Raw genomic sequence first — 22,046 nt, 5'->3', positions numbered from 1 at the left:
ACCTAAGTAAAATCTAACTAACTGCCTTGCATCCTCGGTGGATCCGTGAAGGTGGTTGTAACCTGCTGTGTATATAAGTCTTAATATAGGTATCAGTACTGCTTTGGTTCACAGCATACATGGCTACAGCAGAACGTGGGGCTATGAAAAAAGGCAATAACATCTCTGAGGCAATATGGAGCCCCGCACACGGCAGTGCAAGCCTTGCCCAGAGTGCCAAACGGCACGATAGTCCTGTGGTTTTCCTTACCACTGCCCTGTCTGTGTGCAAAGCAGGTGATTGCATGGCTGTCAGAGTTTGTGGCACAAATACTAGTAGCTGTTAACAAATAGTTCAGAAAACTTCATCAGATACCACCCCCACCTGTGGGTGGTGGAGTCTAAACAGGGCAAGAGACACCATTCCCCGTTTGGGATGGAGGGTGCAAGGATTGCTTTTATTTTATACTGAACAAGGGAGTCTAAGGGGCAGTTGGAGTGTGATCATACACTCTGATTATTGGATCTATGTACTCTGGAAATTAAACAGTTAAGTTTCTCTTCCTGGTTTTGGTACATTTTGAATTGTGGAGAGGTAAGTAACAGTTATAGCATGGGACATTTCACAGACTGGTATATTTGGATTTTATTTCTTTTCTCAAGAAGAGTCAGTACATATCCCCCAAATCTCTGTGCTGTACTTTAGACTGGTGACCAAAACAATGTTGATAAGACACAAGTGTTTTAGCTACTGCTGAGTAGTGCTTACACAGTGTCACGATCTTTTCTGTTACTCACTCTGCCCCACCAGCGAGGAGGCTGTGGGTGGGCAAGAGGCTATGAGGGGATACAGATGGGACAGCTGACCCCAGATGACCAAAGGGATATTTCATACCATATAACATCATGCTCAGCAATAAAAGCTGGGAAAAGGGAGATGTTTGTGTTTATGACATCTGTCTCCCCAAGTAAGTGTTAGCACGCTGAAGCCCTGCTTTCTGGAAACAGCTAAGCATCTACCTAATGATGGGAAGTTGTGAATGTATTTTTTTTGCTCTGCTTGCACATGCAGATTATTGTCTTTCATTAAACTGCCTTGATCTTGACCCATGAGTAATTCCGTGCTGTTACTCTTCTGATACTCTTCCCCATCCTGCTGGAGGGAGTAAGCAAGCGACTGGGTGGTGCTTAGCGGCTTACTGGGGTTAACTGACAACACCTACGAATATCAGTGTATGCATAACCAAATGTACATTGATTAACTGAATACTAATTACTTTGATGGATCACATCCTAAGTCTTCTTTGGTGGCTGGGGAGAAAAAAAAAAAGGAACAGCAGCAGCAGCAATACTTCTAAAGTATGATTTGCATAATACAGGTCTTTGCTTTTTAAGCCTGAAACCAATCTTCCTGAGGTGAACAGGCAACAAATTGCTTGGCTGGAAGAAGCAAAAGATGAGAGGTCAAAATTCCTTTTCATGTTTTATCAGCAATTTTAGAAGGTAAGGCCTCATGGCAGGGATATTTTTATTTGGTTAACTGGGTTGTATTTGGCTATTAAGAACTTTATTTCTAATTAAACATACTATAACCCTATTCGGAAAGTTGAACAGTAATCACATATGAAAGTAACTGATATAAACTTCAGGCTTTCACTCTTTACGAGGTAATAGCAAATTTTTCTGTCATTTGCATATTTTTTGCCATTGACTTCCTTGAAAATTATGGCAGAAACACATGGAAAATCTATTCTGAATGATGTAAATAGGAAAAGCTAAACAATTTCTACTTAAGGAAGACATTTTAAATTCAACAGGAGTTGTGTTAAAAACTTTTGTTTTGGAATTCCCTGCGGCTCTTATCCAAGCAGACTTTGGGAATCTTGTTAGAAATCAACAAGAATGAACAAGCATTGCAAATGAGAGCACTCACAGTCTGAGGGAAAAGGAGGGTGAAAGCTGATACGTCCACAATGTATTTTCTTCATTTACTTGTCAAATGAGATTTTAGCTTTAATTTTGAGTAGTTCAAAGTTTAGGGTGGTACGTCTTAGAAAAGGCATAAAGTCTTAATAATATGAGATCTCATTAAATCATGCTGTTCCATACTTTCATATAAGACGTTGGGATATAATCATATTTTCTCTGTGAATTGTGTTGTTTGTGTACATGCATGTGCACCAAATGTGAATTTCTCATTCTACCATAACTTCAGTAGCTTTTTGCTTAAAGTAGAGATTATTTGAACAAATAAAATAAGGAAGATCTGGCCCATGTTAATAGCAAAAGAAATAGCTTTTATTTTATATTTCTGTATTAAAAGGTTTTGTTCAGTTTTTCACAATGTTTAACGTTTTCAACATTAACCATTTGAAACTGTGAAAGTTTTATACTTCAAGAAAATTCCATGCATTTCAACAGAAATAATTCACTCATATTGAGCAGATTAAGCAAAGCAAGACTGAATGAAAGGGATGTTATGTATGCCATATTTGCAAAATATTAATATAGCAGGTTTTTAATAGTTTTAGTATGCTCATGCCATGAAACAGAGACTAAAAGAAAAAGGTCTTTTTTGTTACATTAAAAAAAACACCTGACTTTACAGACCTTCAAATAATACCAGTTACCAGAAGTACAAAAAAGATCAAGTAGATTTTTGAAGTATTATCTTCAAGGATCTATGAAATTAGAGCATATTTTACTCTCCACACTTCTTAAATATGGACTGGGAAAAACCAGGCACAGATTAAGATCTTAAGTCATACTAAAATAACACAGACCTGAAGAAGACGTAACTCAGAGAAGATAGATCTCTGCCTGTATTGGTCATTTTATACAAATTTATAGTAGTAAGGAGTTGGCACTGTGACCAGAACTATGCTGAGACTGGAAAAAGAGTTAACAGATGAGAGTAAAGTTTATACTGCAACAGGGGCAAGGAAGCCTGAGCATCAGGGAATGGACATGAGAGGACAGCAGTGGTATCTACAAGTAGCACGCATTTTTGCAGATGGGTGAAACTGAGTCCTGCCCATGCTCCGAGAACATGTGAAATCAATCTGCCTATACTTTGAAGCACCTGGAAGCCATTTATCTGGGTGGCAACATGCCTGACTAAGAAGCAGTGCAGAGGGGCAGGAAGTACAAGCTCAGATTTATCGGCATGCACTTTTACACTTCTACTCTTCTTGGCTGGCCATTGGCCTGGAGCACAGGCAGAATTAACCAGGCTTCCTGGAAAAAGCTTTGTAAACACATTTCCAAAAGTCATTCTGGAAGATACCTTGTCATTTGCCTCTCATTCACAAAATTAGGCCATATATTTGAGACAGTTTTGAAAGGGCTACAGAAAGTATTGCTGTCCCATGGCCATTTGTCACTGCCCCATGACTGAACCCTACATAAAACGGATAAAAGCTATTGTGATTGACTTCACATTGTTATGAATTCAAATCGTGTCATACAATTGATACATACAGCTCAGCTGCAGACACACAAACCCTGGTAGATAGGAGAAACTAATCTGTGGGGACAGCAGCTTCTTCAATTTCTACAGTTTTACTCACAAAAATGCAGTTATTTATACTCTCAGATCAAGTAGCTGAGGTTTTCAATGTATCAACACTACTGAGAAAACACACGATCCTATGTTTGGTTTTGGGGTTTTTTTTTTCCAAAATCTGCAAAAGAAATACATACTCTAAAGTCAAGAGCTTGAGTGAAACAACAAAGAAAAAAGCTTCATAACATGCATACTCTTTAACTATACAGACACAGGCAAAAGAGGATGAAGGAGCTGCACATATAAAATGGTCTTAAAGATGGTATCTAGAGTAGTAAAAAGAAGTTCTAGAAAGTTCAAGCAAGTTCAAGCAATGCTATTTTTTTCTACAGGAACCGAGTTTCATGAAGTGCTCAAAGCAGGAGGATTATTGTATATCAAGGGCTAGTACCCCCTGTAGAATCTCCAGCTATTTTTTTTTAGAGGCTGGAAGATATGCACCTAAGAAAAGGTGAGGAAGTTTCAATAGTTAAAGCCACTAAATTCTGTTCTAGTGAACTGGCCTTTATAGCAATTACAGAATTTGTGGATGATGCTGTAGGTTTTTAATGAGTTTTTCCTTCTTTGAGTGATGCACTAGATACAGGGGGACAATCTATAACCCTTATTTCCTGATAGAAAATCTATTGAAAAATGAAGACTGTTATCCTGTTACTCTCCATTCTTGTACTTTCATATCTCTAAAAGGGGGAAAACTCTCATTGTGCATAAACAAGCTCTGAATAAAAGTTAGTAACTATGATATACTATTATGGTAACAATATGCTATCATAAAACCAAATAAAATCAGTTCTGTAAAGAAAAAGACTAGGATTACCTCTTGAGCAAGGAAAGAAAAATTTGATAATGAATATTCTGTGATTATGTGTGTACCCCGTTAACTGACGCATCAAATGCAGAAGAGCTCAGAAACTAAGTATGACACAATTACCAGAGGATATGCAAGAATACCTTTGTATCTTCTTTTTTTTTTCTTTTTTTTTTTTTTTTTTTTTATGAGAACTCCTACAGGTAAGATACTTTGAAATATTCATGGGGACCAGCAAGAGAAAAGATGCAAAATTTGGATAATTCATAGTGCATATATGAACATATGATAGTAGAGACATTTCAGACATATTCACAAAGCTCTGAAATACTGCTAATCAGCAGAAATTAAGTATGGAATACTTCAGACCTGCTAAGAAATATCGGTAAAGTTAACTGCATATCAAAGAACAGTTGGGCAACACGTTAATTTTCCTGGAGCACTGAGGCCTTAACTCTGACCTTAAATGGGGTAGATTATCTGTGCCTGCTTAGAAATTCCAATTGTTTAGACAAACCGAGATGTTGATGGCTAATTTTCGATCATGCTTGATTTTATGAAACTTGAAGGATTTCACCCTATGTATGACACTTAACGGACCATTTTGCTCTCTCTTTGGGTTTACTTTTTGTTCTTAAAAAGTCTTTATTAGAAATAACCCTCGAACTAACCCTCAGTCTCCATTCTGAAATTTTAGTCTTTCTGTTTAATATGCATCTCACATAACTTAAAAGTTTTTCATCTTGATTATAAAGTTCTAAGGAAAATCAGGATTTTTTCTTTGACATGGGAGGTTGAATAGGCTGCTCTTCTGTTTATTAATTGTGTGGATTTATTCTGTGGGATTTCCATTCCTTTACCAGAACGAACCCTTTGCATGCTTCAAAGTTCAAATAACCACAATAAGCTAGCAAACTTTTTTTTGAGTGAAATGGTTGTTTGGCATCTGTACAACAACCCCACTTGTATCTGTTTTATTGCTTTTATTTTTTTGCTCTCTTTAGCTTTAGGAGTCTCCTGATTGATTTTATGACCTGCAGTCATACAGTATAAAATTGGTGAGCTGAATTTAGTCTTTGACCTTGTGCTCTATCTTTCTGCACATTGTAGACCTGTTAACTGGATGAAAACCAAAAGATCTTGTTTGTTTCTTTGTTTAATAACTTCAGTTATAAAAACATTGAGTAAATATTTTCTAGGTCACTTTTTTCAGGCAATTGTTCTACTCAAGAAACAAACAAACCAAACCAAACCAAAAGAAACAAACAAAATAAACAACCAAACTAAACCCCTCCAAAAAACAAAGAAAAGAGATCATGAATTCCTGCATCCTATGACTGCCAGTGAGGGTGATAGAATGGTTCAAAGTCTGGCATGGAGGTATGTGAAGGTCCTGAATGCAGCTTCAATTTGCATCAATAAATCACAAGAATAAGAGAAATCAGAGGCACCAAATTAGAGATCAGAGGTAGAAAACCTGTCTCATGCTCTGTTGCTTATCAAATCCCTTTAAAAAGTTCTCAAGAGAGTGAGATGTTTCAAGAATACATTCTAATATTAGAGACTATCTTTTAATATTGATAAACTCAAATTAATGTCCCTCATTCAGTGAGACTTTATACCCCCACATAGATAAAATTAACACCTCCTAGTCTTTTTTTTTTTTTTTTATAACTTCATGACAAAAGTTAAGTTTTTCATAACCTTTGTATCTCATAGTGGTAACTGATAATTCTGGTCTCCACAGTTCAGGATAGAAACAAGATTATTGGTGAGTATTTGTGGTATTTATTTTGTGTTCAATTATTTATGGGTACTTCTCTTTGAAACACCACGTTTTTTCAGTACCATTCTTTTCCTTCCTCACCAAAACAACAGAATTTTAAAAGTATCCACCTTCAAAACCACACACATAGGGAACAATTAGATGTTAGTTTTCCCTGTACTACAGCGAGCTTAGTATACTTGAATTCAGCCCCATTGAACCTGCCTGTTTAGCAAATGTGTTTTTTTAAAAAATCTAACTATAAGAAATGATCATTTTATATACATCTACAGGCACAGACACACATGTATACACATACAGTCCGTGCTTCAGAGGACAAGTTCCTTATGATCCTTTTTGGCAACCATATGAAATGATATAATGTTTTTTGCCGAGCTTTGCTTCACGCTCAGATGAACTCTTCACTTTTTCCTTCTTAATCAGGTGCATGACTTTTACCTTGTTGTAAAAATAAAAGGCACTGGGTAAAACCACACGACAAGCTGCAGCCCTTTCTTGATAACCCAGTATGAAGCCAGAAACACAGCTACTTATTAAATTTTTGGGTTTTTTTTTCCAGTTTTTGCACTCTTTGAGTTTCTGAGTCAAATAGAAGTTCAAAGATAATTTTATAAACTTGGGGAGAGATCCAGACTGCCTAACTCTTACTGAGTGGGGTCACATTTATAAGTGAATTGTTCTGAAGATCAGTTTAAAAGACTGATATACTGTATCTAGAAGACGTAGGTAATAGCAAGTCTGCATCCAAAAGCCAGCATACCTCTAGAACTTAGGCATCTGCATTAGACAAAAGAAGCAAACAAACCAAGAAACAAACCTTCTTAAGAAGTGTGTCTCCTAAATAGATGGACAGTTCTATCTTTAAAAAGGCCCCAAAACAACAACAACAAAACCAACAAAAACCTACTTGATCTTATTTTTTCAAAAAGCAAGAAACCTGAATGCCAGCCCTCAGCTGAGTAGAGCTTTGATCCCATAAAATTTGGCATTTCTGTATGATCAAGCCCCACTTCTCATTGAAATGGCAGAACACAGATTGGTTTTTAATGTTAGATTTCAAATATATTGCCTTAAAAGTCTTCAGTAGAAGCTTGGTAAAATGTGAAGAGAAAAATAATTATTTTCATAGAAACTCTTTAAAAAGTACTCATATTCAATTTTGACCACAACCTTAGGTAGTCCTGAATATAATTCATGCTATAAATCCTCATAATCAAAACTTGCAGCATACTTTATGAACAATTGAGGAAAGGTGAAAAGGCAGGAAACCTTATCTAACTCAGTGACTGGAGAAGCTCATAGTCAGAACATATGGTGATACATAAGTCCACTTTCCCCTTGCACTTAAAAACATTGAGAGTCGGTCACATTTCCTGTGAACATGAAATGCTGAACCTCAAAAAGCTGGGCCTCTGCAGAATTGGTGAGCTCTCTATCAGGACAAATATCCCAGTTCGTGGTCACTTCAGCTGTTTCTATGGTTACAGATTAATTCAGTGGTTAGAAAGGCAACCTTCGGTATATATTTTCCTTAAAACAAGAACAGGGACAGATATGTTTGTAAGCATGGATTGGCTATCATGTAACAGGTTTTCAAAACCTATGATTTCTTCAGTGATGCTAATAAGCAACTATCTCATTAAAAAAAACCAAACCAAACCAAACCAAAACAAAAAAACTAAATAATTTTTTAACTAATGTATCTGTTTAGGAAAAAAAAGTTCATTTGGAAGTAAACATCCCAACCCCTGCAGTTCAGGGAATTATTTTTAAACCAATTCTTAAAGCCTGAAGAAAACAATTAAAGATAATGACAGGATTGTGGCTTCTACATGATGTATAACTATATAATGTGTGCTATTTGATTAAATCTCAAAGGGATTAGAATTTCAGTAATATTCTTGATTAAAGTGTATTTCTCGGTAAAATCATGCTCGTTTAAAACTTTGCTTTATGCATGACCTTAAAGAAACCAAAGGTTTAACTCCTTATAAATACGCCTACTAAAACATGACTCAAAAAATAGAGATTTATGCCATCTACCCCATAAACTGTAAACTAAAACCTCACGTAATTGATATGAATATGGTACTGAGTATGGTGACTATGCTACAGAAATGCTGAAAAAGAATCACTACTTAATAGCTAATGAGAAGAAAACACAAATTATCTTAGTGTTAATGATACTTTTTCCCTCACCTAAACAGCCTCTAAGCAAGAAACGTGTTGTCTACCTGTACTAAACATGCAAAGGTGTCTGCTATTATGATTTGCTGCACAAATAACGTTCATGTCCTTCTGGACATACATTAATATGAATAGTTAATAGTTTTAACAATATCAAAATCTACAATCCATTCCTAATGCAGCCTAGGGAGGAAAATCTTCACAGAGAGAATATTTCTGATCATTAACAGTTCTGTCAAGTGCTGGTGCTACATCTACTGGATGGTAGATGCTGATGCTCTACCTGTAGAGTCTGAGGAAATACTGAAAAAAATCATTCAGAAAAGAGCAGAGCTAACAGAGAAATTAGTATTCTAAGCAAGTATATCTACATATACAAAGAAAGCATTAAATCAAATAGAGATGTCACTTTTTAATTTTGTTAAATATGTGTTAAAGTTATCTGTTTATCTTTAAGACCAAGATTATGTGGAAAATATCTGCATAAAGGTTCCTGTAGAGCCCAAGGTGGTAGACAACAGGAAACACTCTACGCAACTTGAGTCCTCAACTTCAGGGCAGCTTGGTAACTGATGCACAAAGTGCAACAGAAACTCCTCTCATTCATCCAGTTGTAAGGTAAAAGAGGGACTGGAGAGACTATAAAACAGGGAATTACAGGTTACCCAAATTTTTAAAAAAAATTTATCTATAAAAAGTTTGATTAAGATGTCACAATATCTTATACGTAAAGTAAAACATTAAATAAAAAAGGACATATAAGAACAATCATACATATCTTTAAAAAGTATGCTGTGTCCAAGTTTAATACAAAATGTGGTACATGATGGAGATGTGATACTTTCTGCAGCCTTATAAAAGCTGTCTGCCATGAGTTGAACTGATCTTCATGTTGTGTAAGGTAGATGAAAAGAAAGATAGAAAGGTGTGACTTGAAAAGGCACTTAGGAGTTTCAGTATGATTGCTAGAGTGCATTAACGTAATACGCTGGAGCCAGAGAAGGATTGTGTAAGTGTGAAGTAAATAGGTTGTCTCTTATCTCATATAGAAGTGACAGTGATTAATAGTTACCATAAAGAATCAGAATGATTCACTGCATCTTTCCCATGTAACTTCCTGTGGCAAATATATATGTCTTCATCAGCTTTCTTAGAGAGTGAGATCCAGTCTGCCCAAAACTTGGCTGCACTTATGTGCCTAACACTCTCCACATCCCAGATGGTTTATCCAGTCTGATCATTTTCCAGGTTTTCCAGGCCATGTACTCAGATTTAGTACAAGTGATACAAGACAGAAGTACAATACATTTCATGGCTGCATCAAAGTGTGGGTCATGAATTGAGTTGATCTTAGAATAGTGTTGGGCAGATGAAGAGGGGAGGAGAGGGGAAGGATACAGAAGGAGAGAGAGAGAGAGATGTGAAATGAAAAAGAACTTTACAGCTATAGCATGATTGCTAGAGTGCATTCCTGAAATGGTTTAGAAAAAGCAGTCTTGTATTCCTGCCTATACTGCTGCTCATCCTAGAGAAAGAGGGGTGAAAAGTGGCAACATGGCCAGCGCATTCTTCTGAAATGTGTTTTAAATTGTAGCACAGCTGGAAACTGAGAAGCTAACATTTCTTGCATCCTTAATGGAAAAGAAAGACACTCATCTTAAGAAGGTTGAATAAAATTGCTACAAGCCTTCTGTGGCTCTTGCTTGTCTCTATGGAGAAGAAAGAGAATGCAAGTAGCCAGGTGACTAAATTTCAGTAAGGCAAAACCTGAATTACATGTCGGTGTTAGGCAATCAGGATTCCATCAGTAACTTATTGCAGCATAAAACTTATATGGATTTATTTTTATGCTAAGCAATCTCTTTTTCCTTTTTTTTTTTTTTACCTTAACAAAATATTTAATTGACTTTACTGCAGCACACATAGTGACAGTAGTATATACTCATGTAACACAAAGTATTAAAAAATTTAGAACAACCGTAGCTGTTCAGTCTAACCAGTTCAGAATAAGCCCTAGAAAACCCCTTGTTGAGAAGTCATTGCAACAGAAACTGGTCTTCCTAAATCCAAAAGCCAGACTCCAACACTGTAGTCAGGCCATGGCTCAAGTCTTTAAAAATCAATGAGAAATCTGTGTTACTCTCTTACAAATATGGTCGTCTATTTATTCTACTCTAGTCAGAATAGATCTCAGTCTAGAACAACAATGTAGTGTATATGTTTTCACAGGCAGAGACCCCCGTGAGTAGAACTTGTGTGGCAGAAAGAAATAATATTGATTAATTGCTCCAGTGAGTATCAGTAGTTTGTTTGGAAATAAAGCCCATGAAAAATGCGCTTTCATTGAGAGTGATTTAGAAAATGCAGTTAGGTAATTAGAAGAAATCTGTAATTGAAGGTATTTACACCTAGAAGAAGAATTAAGAATTAAAAAAAGAGAAAGGAAAAGACTCTAAAAATACCTTCTCCATTCTCATTTGTAAGTAGCTAAAATACGCTCAGAGATATGCAAACAGTATCAGCTTTTTTAATATTTCTCATCTTCGGTATGTCAGAGAGATTGCAGGTGAAAAACTAAGGATCATATTGCAGGCAATGTTAAGTTCTGGAAAAAACTATTTGCATGCATACAGTTATGACTTAAGAAATGATTCCTGAGCAAACTGTAAATTGACAGTTAAAGTAATTTCTTTACAGGGTTAATGGTAATACCTTTTGTACTCTAGCCTTTCTGTTTCCATCTCCAAAATAGAGGTTAGTGTTTGGAGGAAAATATTAATTAATTAAGAAAACACATTTCAATTTATGGATTTAAGAATTGTATTAGCATATTCTGTCTCTCTTTTGGCCTTAATATATACATCTGGAGGGCATAGTTTAGTAGTCTATATACAACCTTTGGAATAGCTAGGCTCCCAAATACTGGTACATTCAGGTTCCAGCAATATTGAATCAACACTTCTTATCAGAGCAGATACATTGAAAAATGAACCACTTACAAACCATATGATACCTATGTTCTTCTTGACACAGGTTTTAGATGTATTCCCTTGCAAGTCATTTTTCCAAAAAGAATGCAATATGGTTGTGAGCAATTGTTATAACATGGGCTGAAGAAGGATTACACTACATAACACTGAAGTTTCAATCTCCTCTTCCACCTTGCTTGTAAAGATTTCAGGCTATTATACATTGAAGTCCAGAGAAAAACTTGTATTGACATAATAGGAGCACAGGACTGAAAGTACCTCGTGTGTCATTGAGTCTAAGGGAAGCATGACAACTTACTTACCTGTGCCTTTAAAAAAAGAAACACAAAACCAAACCAAACCAACCAAACCGAAAAAAGCTTTTGCTATTATGCCACGATTTAAGATGAGGCAATGGAGTTGTGTAAATTTAGTCTGACCACCTGCAACAGATTTTACCTTCTCTGTTTAGTGATAGTATGACATCCACACAGGATCTACAGTCACATACCCTTTTCTGAATTTCTTAGGACATTTCTTTCTAAGCACAATGGTTTGACCTACCTTGTAGCTGGAGCCACTGATATCCCCTCATAGGTCAACAGAACAGAAAAGTAAGAGTTGGGATGTTCAGATTCAGTGCCTCTACCAAAGAAATCTAAGACTGTTCTCTCACTTTGCATGCTGAAACCTCATTAATCCTTGGAGGATAACTTATTCCTGGTTTGCTCCTTTCAGATAAAGAGGAGGAACAAGAATGAACATGATTTCATAATTAATCTTGAGCTTTCTGCTCTTTGTGGTTGAATAGGATCCCTGTCCCCTTCAGAAGTTTCAAACAATGTTTATTTGATTTGAAATGCCATTTATGAGGAGATGACAATCACTTTGTCACACTAAAGGTGAATATTTCTCGCCATCACATTTTGTTCACTACGACATCTGAGAGTTTACTTTACGGAACAGCTACTTCACCAAGACCTGTAGTCGATGTGTGAAGCTCGGTGACAGTGAGGGAGAGACGGGTGATAGGACACTCTGTGAAACTGAACTGATTCTGGGCATGTCTGGAATCAGAGTTTTAGGAGCCTGAAAACCTTTCATGGGAGTGCTTTGGGACTAAGGCTCCAAATCAAATTCCAGAGTCTCCTTATTTTATGTTAGAGGTTTGATGGACTACTTCATACAGTGTGCTGCACCTTGCAGTCTCTCTGGCAATAACATCAAGTTAAGGCCATCACCCATCTTTTGTGTTATCACTGTAAGAACTGTTCACTCTATTAATTTCCTACAGGAACTCCCCAAGTTCCTTTAGTTTAGCTTGGCTTTGTTTATTATTGACTCTAATTCTTATCTGAGCTTATGGATAATGAATTTATTAGTGATACATTCATTTTACATTATCTTTCTAAAGAGATAAGCATGACAGTGAATTAAATTTGATGGTGAACAGCTAGTCAATCCATAAAACAGACAAGTCTATTTTATAGATTGCAAGGATAGGCCAGAAATACCGATGAACCTTTTTGTACACTTGTAATTGACTCTTTCTGAATTGTGCCATCTGTTCTTTTTTAGGTGAATGATTGATTAACTGAGCAATATATGATTTGTGGCTTGCCTTGCTACTGTACTGTACAAGTTGTTCCAGGATGTGCTGTCGACAACCACCATCTGCATGCCTAACAAATCAAGCAGGGTGACATTCTACTCCATGACATCCATGTAACCCTTGGGGTTTCAGTCAGATTACTGACCCCTTTGGTCTATGGGGCTGTGGTTGAAGAAATCTGGGCAAAAGGTTTTTTTCTTCTGTCTGATTTCATGTTATTATTGTGTCTTCCTTATTCCCTCTCTCCTTCTCTCCCTTTCTCCCTTTCTCCTTCTTGCCCTCCTTCCTTCTCTCCTTCTCTCCTTCCCTGCAAACTAATACATTTTTGTTTAACTTTGTTCACTAAGATTCCAAGCTCTGTTCTTTTTTATTATTATAATTTATTTTTTATTTTAATCATAATGTCATTACTCAGAAGCAGATCCCCCAACAGCGATTTCACTTGATGTTTGAAGTTTGAAGAAAATTTGAAATTATAATGCGAGATATTAGGAAACTTTGATGATAACTTCAGAATCACAGAATGGTTGAGGAAGCAGCTCCAAAGGAAGGGACCTCTGGAGTTCATCCTGTCCACACTCCCTGCTCATAGTCACCTAGACCCAGTTGCCCAAGACTGTATTCAGATGGCTTTTGAATATCTCCGTGGATGGAGACTCCATGACTTCCCTGGGCAACCTGTACCAGTAATTAGTCACCCTCGCAGTAAAGCAGTGTTTCCCAGTGTTCAGAGGGAATCTCTTGTGTTTCAGTTTGTGCCCATTTCACAGAATTCACAGAATGGTTAGGGTTGGAAGGGATCTTTGGAGATCATCTAGTCCAACCCCCCTGCCAGAGCAGGGTCACCTACAGCACATTGCACAGGACAGCGTCCAGGCGGGTTTTGAATGTCTCCAGAGTGGGAGACTCCACCACCTCTCTGGGCAGCCTGTGCCAGTGCTCCACTACCCTCAAAGTAAAGAAGTTCCTTCTCATGTTAAGATGGAACTTCCTATGTTCAAGTTTATGCCCATTACCCCTCGTCCTATCACTGGGTGCCACTGAAAAAAGACTACTCCCATCCCCCTGGCATCCTCCCATTAAGTATTTGTATGTATTAATAAGATCCCCCCTCAATCTTCTTTTCTCTAGACTAAAGAGACCCAAGTCCCTCAGCCTTTCCTCATAAGAAAGGTGCTCCAGTCCCCTAATCATCTTTGTTGCCCTTTGCTGGACCCTCTCCAGCAGTTCCCTGTCTTTCTTGAACTGGGGAGCCCAGAACTGGACACAGTACTCCAGATGCGGTCTCACCAGGGCAGAGTAGAGGGGGAGGATGACCTCCCTCGACCTGCTGGCCACACTCTTCTTGATGCACCCCAGGATGCCATTCGCCTTCTTGGCCGCCAGGGCACATTGCTGGCTCATGGTCATCCTGTTGTCCACCAGGACTCCCAGGTCCCTCTCCACAGAGCTGCTCTCCAGGAGGTCAGCCCCCAACCTGTACTGGTGCATGGGGTTATTCCTCCCCAGGTGCAGTACCCTACACTTACCCTTGTTGAACTTCATAAGGTTTCTTTCTGCCCAACTCTCCAGCCTGGCGAGGTCACGCTGTAAGGCAGCACAGCCTTCTGGCGTGTCAGCCACTCCTCCCAGTTTTGTGTCATCAGCAAACTTGCTGATGGTACACTCTATCCCTTCATCCAGATCATTGATGAATATGTTGAACAAAACTGGGCCCAGTACTGACCCCTGAGGGACACCACTTGTTACTAACCTCCAACTAGACTCTGCGCCACTAACCACAACCCTCTGAGCTCTATCTGTAAGCCAGTTCTCAATCCACCTCACTGTCCATTCATCTAAGCCACACTTCCTAAGCTTTCCTGTGAGGATGATGTGGGAGACAGTGTCGAAAGCCTTGCCAAAGTCAAGGTAGACAACATCCACTGCCCTCCCCTCATCCACCCATCTAGTTACTTTGTCATAGAAGGCTATCAGATTAGTCAGACATGACTTCCCCTTGGTGAATCCATGTTGACTACTTCTGATAATCTTCTTTTCATCCAGGTGCTTTGAGATGACTTCCAGAACAAGCTGCTCCATCATATTTCCAGGGATGGAGGTGAGGCTGACCGGCCTGTAGTTTCCCGGGTCATCCTTCCTGCCCTTTTTGAAGACTGGAGTGACATTGGCTATCCTCCAGTCCTCAGGCACCTCACCTGTCCTCCAGGACCTTTCAAAGATAATGGAGAGAGGCCCAGCAATGACTTCCCCCAGCTCCCTCAGCACACGAGGGTGCATCCCATCAGGCCCCATGGATTTATGTATATCCAATTTATCTAACTGATCTTTAACGTGCTCCTTGTCAACCAAGGGATAGTCTTGCTTTGCCCAGACTTTCTCTGTTACCTGCAAAGTCTGGGTCTCACAAGGACTGGCCCGAACAGTGAAGACAGAAGCAAAGAAGGCATTTAGCAACTCCGCCTTCTCTGCATCATCTGTCACCACAGCACCTGTCTCATTCAACAACGGGCCCACATTTTGTCTTGTCCTGTCACTGGGCACCACTGAAAACAGCCTGGCTATGTCCTCTTCACACCCTCCCTTTCAGGTATTTACAAACATTCATGGGATTGGCTCCTACAACTGGAGTGTTAGTGTGGAAGATTACAGGCTTTTCAGGAGAGACAGGCAGGGGAAACGATGAGGGGGTGTTGCTCTATATTAATGAGCAGCTGGACTGCATGGAACTTGACCTAGGGATGGATAAGGAGCTGAATGAGAGTTTAAGGGTTAGGATTAAAGGGAAACCAGGAGCAGGGGACATTGTGGTGGGGGTCTGATATAGACCACCTGAGCAGGAAGACCGAGCGGATGAGGTCCTCTATAGACAGATAGGGGTGGCATCGTGTTTGCAGGCCCTGGTCCTCATGGGTGACTTCAACCACCCTGACATCTGTTGGAAGGATAACATAGCAGGGCATAAGCAATCCAGAAGGTTCTTGGATTGTACTGACAACAACTTCCTTTTCCAAATGGTAAAGAGCCAACATAGAGAGGAGCTATGCTGGACTTTGTTATTGCCAACAAAGAGGGGCTGGTAGGCAGTATCAAGCTCAAGGGTAGCTTGGGCTGCAGTGACCCTGAAATGGTGGAGTTTTAGATCCTCAAAGCAGAAAGGAGGGTGTGCAGCAAGCTGACCACCCTGGAGTTTAGGAGAGATGACTTTGGCCTCTTAAAGAATCTGCTCGGTATGGTGCTATGGGATGAAGCGCTGGAGGGAAGAGGGGCCCAAGAAATATGGTTAATATTCAAGGATCACCTCTTCCAAGTTCAGGAGCAATACATCCCTACAAAGAAGAAGGCAGGGAGAAAAGCCAGGAGGCCTGCATGGATGAACAAGGAGCTACTGGATGTGCTCAAAAGTAAAAAGGGGGTGTATAGGGAGTGGAAACAGGGGCGGGTAGCCTGGGAGGAATACAGAGAAATTGTTCAAGCAGCCAGGGATCAGGTTAGGCAAGCTAAAGCCCAGATTGAATTAAATCTGGCCAGGGACATCAAGACAAACAAAAAATCCTTCTATAAGTATGTCAAGGAGAAAAGAAAGACTAGGGAAGATGTGGGCCCTCTCCAAAAGGAAGCAGAAGACCTCATCATCTGGGATAGAGACAAAACTGAGGTACTCAGTGACTTTTTTGCTTCAGAATTTACTGGCAAAGACTGCAGCCACACTACCCATATTGCAGAAGGCAAAGGCGAGGATTGGGAAAATGAAGAACCAACCACTGTAGATGAAGATCAAGTATGAGACCACCTAAGGAACCTAAAGGTGCACAAGTCCATGGGACCTGATGAGATATATCCGCGGGTCCTAAGGGAACTGGCAGACAAAGTTGCTAAGCCACTATCCATCATATTTGAGAAGTCACGGCAGGCTGGGAACGTACCTGCTGACTGCAAAAGGGGAAACATAACCCCTATTTTAAAAAAGGGTAAAAAGGAAGACCTGGGAAACTACAGGCGGTCAATCTCACCTCTGTGCCTGACAAGATCATGGAGCAGATCCTCTTGGAAACTCTGCTAAGGTACATGGAAATAAAGGAGGTGATTGGTAGCAGCCAATGTGTCTTCACCAAGGGCAAGTCATGCCTGACAAATTTGGTGGCCTTCTATAAGGGGGTTACAGAGGTAGTGGACAAGGGAAGAGCAACTGATGTCATCTACCTGGACTTCTGCAAAATGTTTGATGCTGTCCCACATGATATCCTGGTCTCTAAATTGGAGAGACATGGATTCAACAGATGGACTACTTGATGGATAAAGAACTGGTTGGACAGTCACAGTCAAAGAGTTGTTGTCAATGGCTCAATGTCCAAGTGGAGACCAGTAATAAGTGGAGTTCCTTAGGGATCAGTACTGGGACCGATGCTGTTCAACATCTTTGTTGGTGATGTGGACAGAGGGATTGAGTGCACCCTCAGCAAGTTTGCTGATGATACCAAGCTGTTTGTCAAGGTAGGCACATTGGAGGGGAGGGATGCCATCCAGAGGGACTTGGACAGGCTGGGAAGGTGGGCCAAAGCCAACCACATGCAGTTCAACAAGGCCAAATGTAAGGTCCTGTACCTGGGTTAGGGCAATTACAAGCACAAACACAGGCTGGACAGAGAATGGATTGAGAGCAGGCCTGAGGAGAGAGACCTGGGTGTGCTGATTGACGAGAAGCTCAACATGAGCCAGCAATGAACAATCGCAGCCCAGAAAGCCAGCTGTATCCTGGGCCGCATCAGAAGTGTGGCCAACAGGTCAAGGGAGGTGATTCTTCCCCTCTCCTCTGCTCTGGTGAGACCCCACATGGAGTACTGCGTCCAGCTCTGGAGCCCTCAAATAAAGAAAGACATGGACCTGTTGGAGCAGGTCCAGAGGAGGGCCACAAAGATAATCAGAGGGCTGGAGCACCTCTCCTATGAGGAGAGGCTGAGAGAGTTGGGGTCGTTCAGACTGGAGAAGAGAAGGCTCCGGGGAGACCATACAGCAGCCTTGCAGACAACCTAAAGGGGGCCTACAGGAGAGCTGGGGAGGGACTTCTTACAAGGGCATGTAGTGATAGAATGAGGGGGAATGGCTTTAATCTGGAAGAGGGTAGACTTAGATTAGATATTAGGAAGAAATTTTACTCTGAGGGTGGTAAGGCACTGGAACAGGTTGCCCAGAGAAGTTGTTGAGGTCCCATCCCTGGAGGTGTTCAAGACCAGGTTGGATGGGGTTTTGAGCAAGCTGGTCTAGTAGGAGGTGTCCCTGCCTATGGCAGGGGCTTTGGAACTCAATGATATTCAAGGTCTCTTTCAACCTAAACTGTTCCATGATTCTGTGATTCTTCCCCTGAGCCTTCTCTTCTCCAGGCTAAACAGTCCCAGCTCTCTCAGCCTTTCCTCATGGGACAGATGTCCTTAATCATCTTTGTGGTCCTTCGTTGGACTCCCTCCTCTATGTCCATGCCTTTCTTGTAACGAGGAGCCCAGAACTGGACACAGGCACTCCCAATGTGGCCTCGCCAGTGCTGAATAAAGAATCATAGAACACATCACATACACATAAACAATCCTAGAGCTATGATGTGAAAACGTGCAGCACTGTTCTCACTGTTGTATTCCTTCTCTTTGAGAAAAGCCAGGTTATAGACATATTCATAAAATGTGGATTCTCATGATGGCTAAACAAAATATGATCAAATTCTTAACAGATATCAGTAATAAAGTGAAATTTCTGGGAGATTAGTTTTGTTAGTGATTCACAAAAGAGCTTGCCATTAAAGCTTTGCTATTTAGTTATTAAGTATGTGAAAACTAATACCATCACCATTCATTCTTAAAATTTGCTTTTACCAGTAATGAAAACTTCATGGTATTACCTCAGTCAGTATTGTTGTTAACAGTTTAGAAAGAAAGAGAAAAAAATATGGCTTCAAGATTTGTGGGTTGGTTTTTTTTTTTTCTTTTTTTTTTTTTTCTTCTATAACTGGGCTTATTTTTTAAATATAATTTGAGAAAAAAATAAAATGTTTCAAATTCATTAAAATGTAATCTTCCCCCCTTTTCTTTCTCTCATTACTTTTTTTTTGCTGTATAATCAAAAGCCTGTGTTTAATATAAGGTCTATGAACTTAACAAAGCTGAAACATATCTGTTATTGGGAGAAGACTGGAGTACATTAATTAGGTGTACTTGTATTGAGACAGAAGGGGAATTATATTACTGGGTCAGATAGTTCCCAAATGTTGTTTGATTACAGCTATAAAACATTATTTATTTATTTATTTTTATGTTGGCAATGGACCAGTTAAAATATGGCCAGTAAAAAGCTATGAGCTAGAAAAGAAACTCTAAAAATAACATCTTGTTAGTGCACATATCTTCTTCCTGTGTAGGTTCTGCTTCAGGGTTTTACTGCTGTCAATACTGCTGACAAAAAGCTGTAAAACCACAAGCTGTGCTCTATTCTGCCTTGTGCATCATCAACAAAATTGACAGTTAACACTGATTTTAAAATCTGTATTGCTGATAGGCAAAAATGTATATCAACGAGTATTCAGTTGCAAGACAGCCTGCAGTCCTGTGCTGAAAGCAAAAGAGATGGGAAGAAAACAAAAAAAACAATCAGAGAATGGAAACCACTGTTGGATAATGTCTTGAAAACAGAATTAAACTTTTCCCACTATGACTTTTTTAAAGTTCTTCTCTATCTGATAGCTTACAGTTCTGTCGTCTTATAAGCCAGACTGATTAAAATAATGAGTTGAGTAAACAACAACCCTGCTTTTCCTTTAACCATGTTTCTTTTCTTAGGACTCTGATACACTACAAACTACTCAAAGCAGAGCAGTATGGCATTAAGTTTACATATTAATTCCCCCAAAAGACATTCTAGTTCATGTACTTTCTTTGTAACTATTTCAAAATGTCTGTAAGAGGTAAGCAGTTTGTATTCTTTCACAGGCAATTTCATCAATAAAAGCCAGAAGGTGGGAACCAAACTGAGCTCATGTAGGACAAATGCTTATGTCATTTGTTCATTGCCCTTCAGCTTTATTTCTTAATCAGACTCTGGTGAGGCCATGCCTGCAGTGCTGTGTCCAGTTCTAGACTATCCAGTACAAAAGAGACGTGGGCATACTGGAGCAAGTCCAGTGAAGGGCTATAAAGATGATGAGGGTGCTGGAGCATCGTTCATATGAGGGAAGGCTGAGACAGCTGGGACTGTTCAGCTTGGAGAAGAGAATGCTCAGGGGCCATATGGATAAGCCAAGGGAGGCAGACTCTTCTCAGTGATACCCAGCACAAATTAAAACATGTGTCCGTCTCAATGTACGAGAACACGTTTTTACATTAGTTTGACACTGGAGCAGGTTACTCAGAGAGGGTGTGGACTCTCTGGCCTTGGAGATATTCAAAACCTGACTGAATACAACCATTTTCAACCTGCTATAGCTGACCCTGCTTGTACTCAGGAGGTTGGACAAGATCATCTCTGGATGCACCTTCAAACTTCAGCTGTTCTGTGATTGTGTTATTTGGTAGTTTAATTTTCCATACAGCATGTGACTACACATTAAATCTTCTTATCTAAGAGGCATTTTAAGGCTGAAGCACTCAAAAATCTCTAAGTACAAACCACTGAATGGAAAAAAAAAATAATAGAAAGGAGTAGGTATCATAGAATATTGTGGGTTGGAATGGACCCATGAGGGTAATCGAGTCCAACTCTTGACTCCACACAGGACAACCTAAAAGTTAAACCATATTTCTAAGAGCGTTGTCCAAACAATTCTTGAACACTGACAGGCTTGGGGCCGTGACCCTGGGGCGCTTGGTCGAGTAACTGACTAACCTCTCAGTGAAGAACTCTTTCCTAGTATCCAATCTGAACTTCCCCTGATGCAGCTTTAGGCCATCCCCTTACATCCTGGACATCCCCTTACATTACTGGACACCAAAAAGAAGAGGTCAGCACCTCCCTCTCTTTTCTCTGTCATAAGGAAGTTGTAGACAGCAGTGAGGTCACTTCTCAGTCTCCTTTAATCTGAACAAACATAGTATACTCAGCTGCTCCTCATAATTCATGTTTTCTCGTCCTTTCACTATCACTCTTTTGGACACATTCTAATGTCTGTGTATCCTTCTTATATTGTGGAACCCAACACTGCACCTAAAACTTAAGGTGAGGCAGCACCAATGCTATAGTGAGAACACTTTGTTCAACTGGTTAGCTATACTGTGCTTAATGGACCCCAGGAGACAGTTGGCCCTTCTGGCTGCCAGGGCACATTGTTGGCTCATATTGAGCTTACCATCAACCAAACCCCCCAGATCCCTTTCTGCATGGCTGCACTCCAGCCTCTTGTCCTTCAGTCTACACGTACATCCAGGCATTCAGGATTACAATGTCCCAGGTGCAGAATCCAGCATTTTTTCGTGTTAAATTTCATATCATTGGTGATTACCCAGCCCTCCAATCTATCAAGATCTTTCTATAAGGCCTCTCTACTCTCAAGGGAATCAATGGCTCCTCCTAATTTAGTATCTTGAGCAAATTCATTTAGTGTGACCTAACTCCTGTGTCTAAGTCATTAACAAAAACATTGAAAAGAACTGGCTCTTAAGTTGAGCTATGGGGAACACAACTAGTGACTGGCCACCAACTAGATGTTACCCCAATTACTACAACTCTTTGAGCCCGACTCTTCGGCCAATTGTTCATCTATCATATTGTGTGCATGTTTTGCTATATGCTGTAATTTTATTATTTTTTTTTTCAGAAGGATGCTTTGAGAGATGGTATCAAAAGATTTGCTAAAATCCAAAAAAACCCTGTCCACTGCCTTCCCTTCATTCACTAGGCAGGTAACCTTGTCATAAAAGGATATCAAGTTAGTAGGCATGACTTCCCTTCATGAACTCATGTTGGCTTTGACCAATCACTGCATTGTTTTTCAAGGGTTTTTAAATAACTCCCAGAATATTCTTCTCCATAATTTTACCAAGCATCAAAGTGAGATTGTCAGGCCTATAATTAGTAGGGTCTTATTTCCTGCCCTTCTTGAAAATTGGAATAACGTTTGCCAGCTTCCAGCTGACTGGGACCTCTCTAGTTTCCCAAGACCA

Source organism: Charadrius vociferus, unplaced genomic scaffold (genome assembly GCF_000708025.1).
Source record: "Charadrius vociferus isolate BGI_N301 unplaced genomic scaffold, ASM70802v2 scaffold65, whole genome shotgun sequence".
NCBI lineage: Eukaryota > Metazoa > Chordata > Aves > Charadriiformes > Charadriidae > Charadrius > Charadrius vociferus.
The sequence above is the reverse complement of the archived record's forward strand: the minus strand, read 5'-3'. Positions refer to the sequence as shown.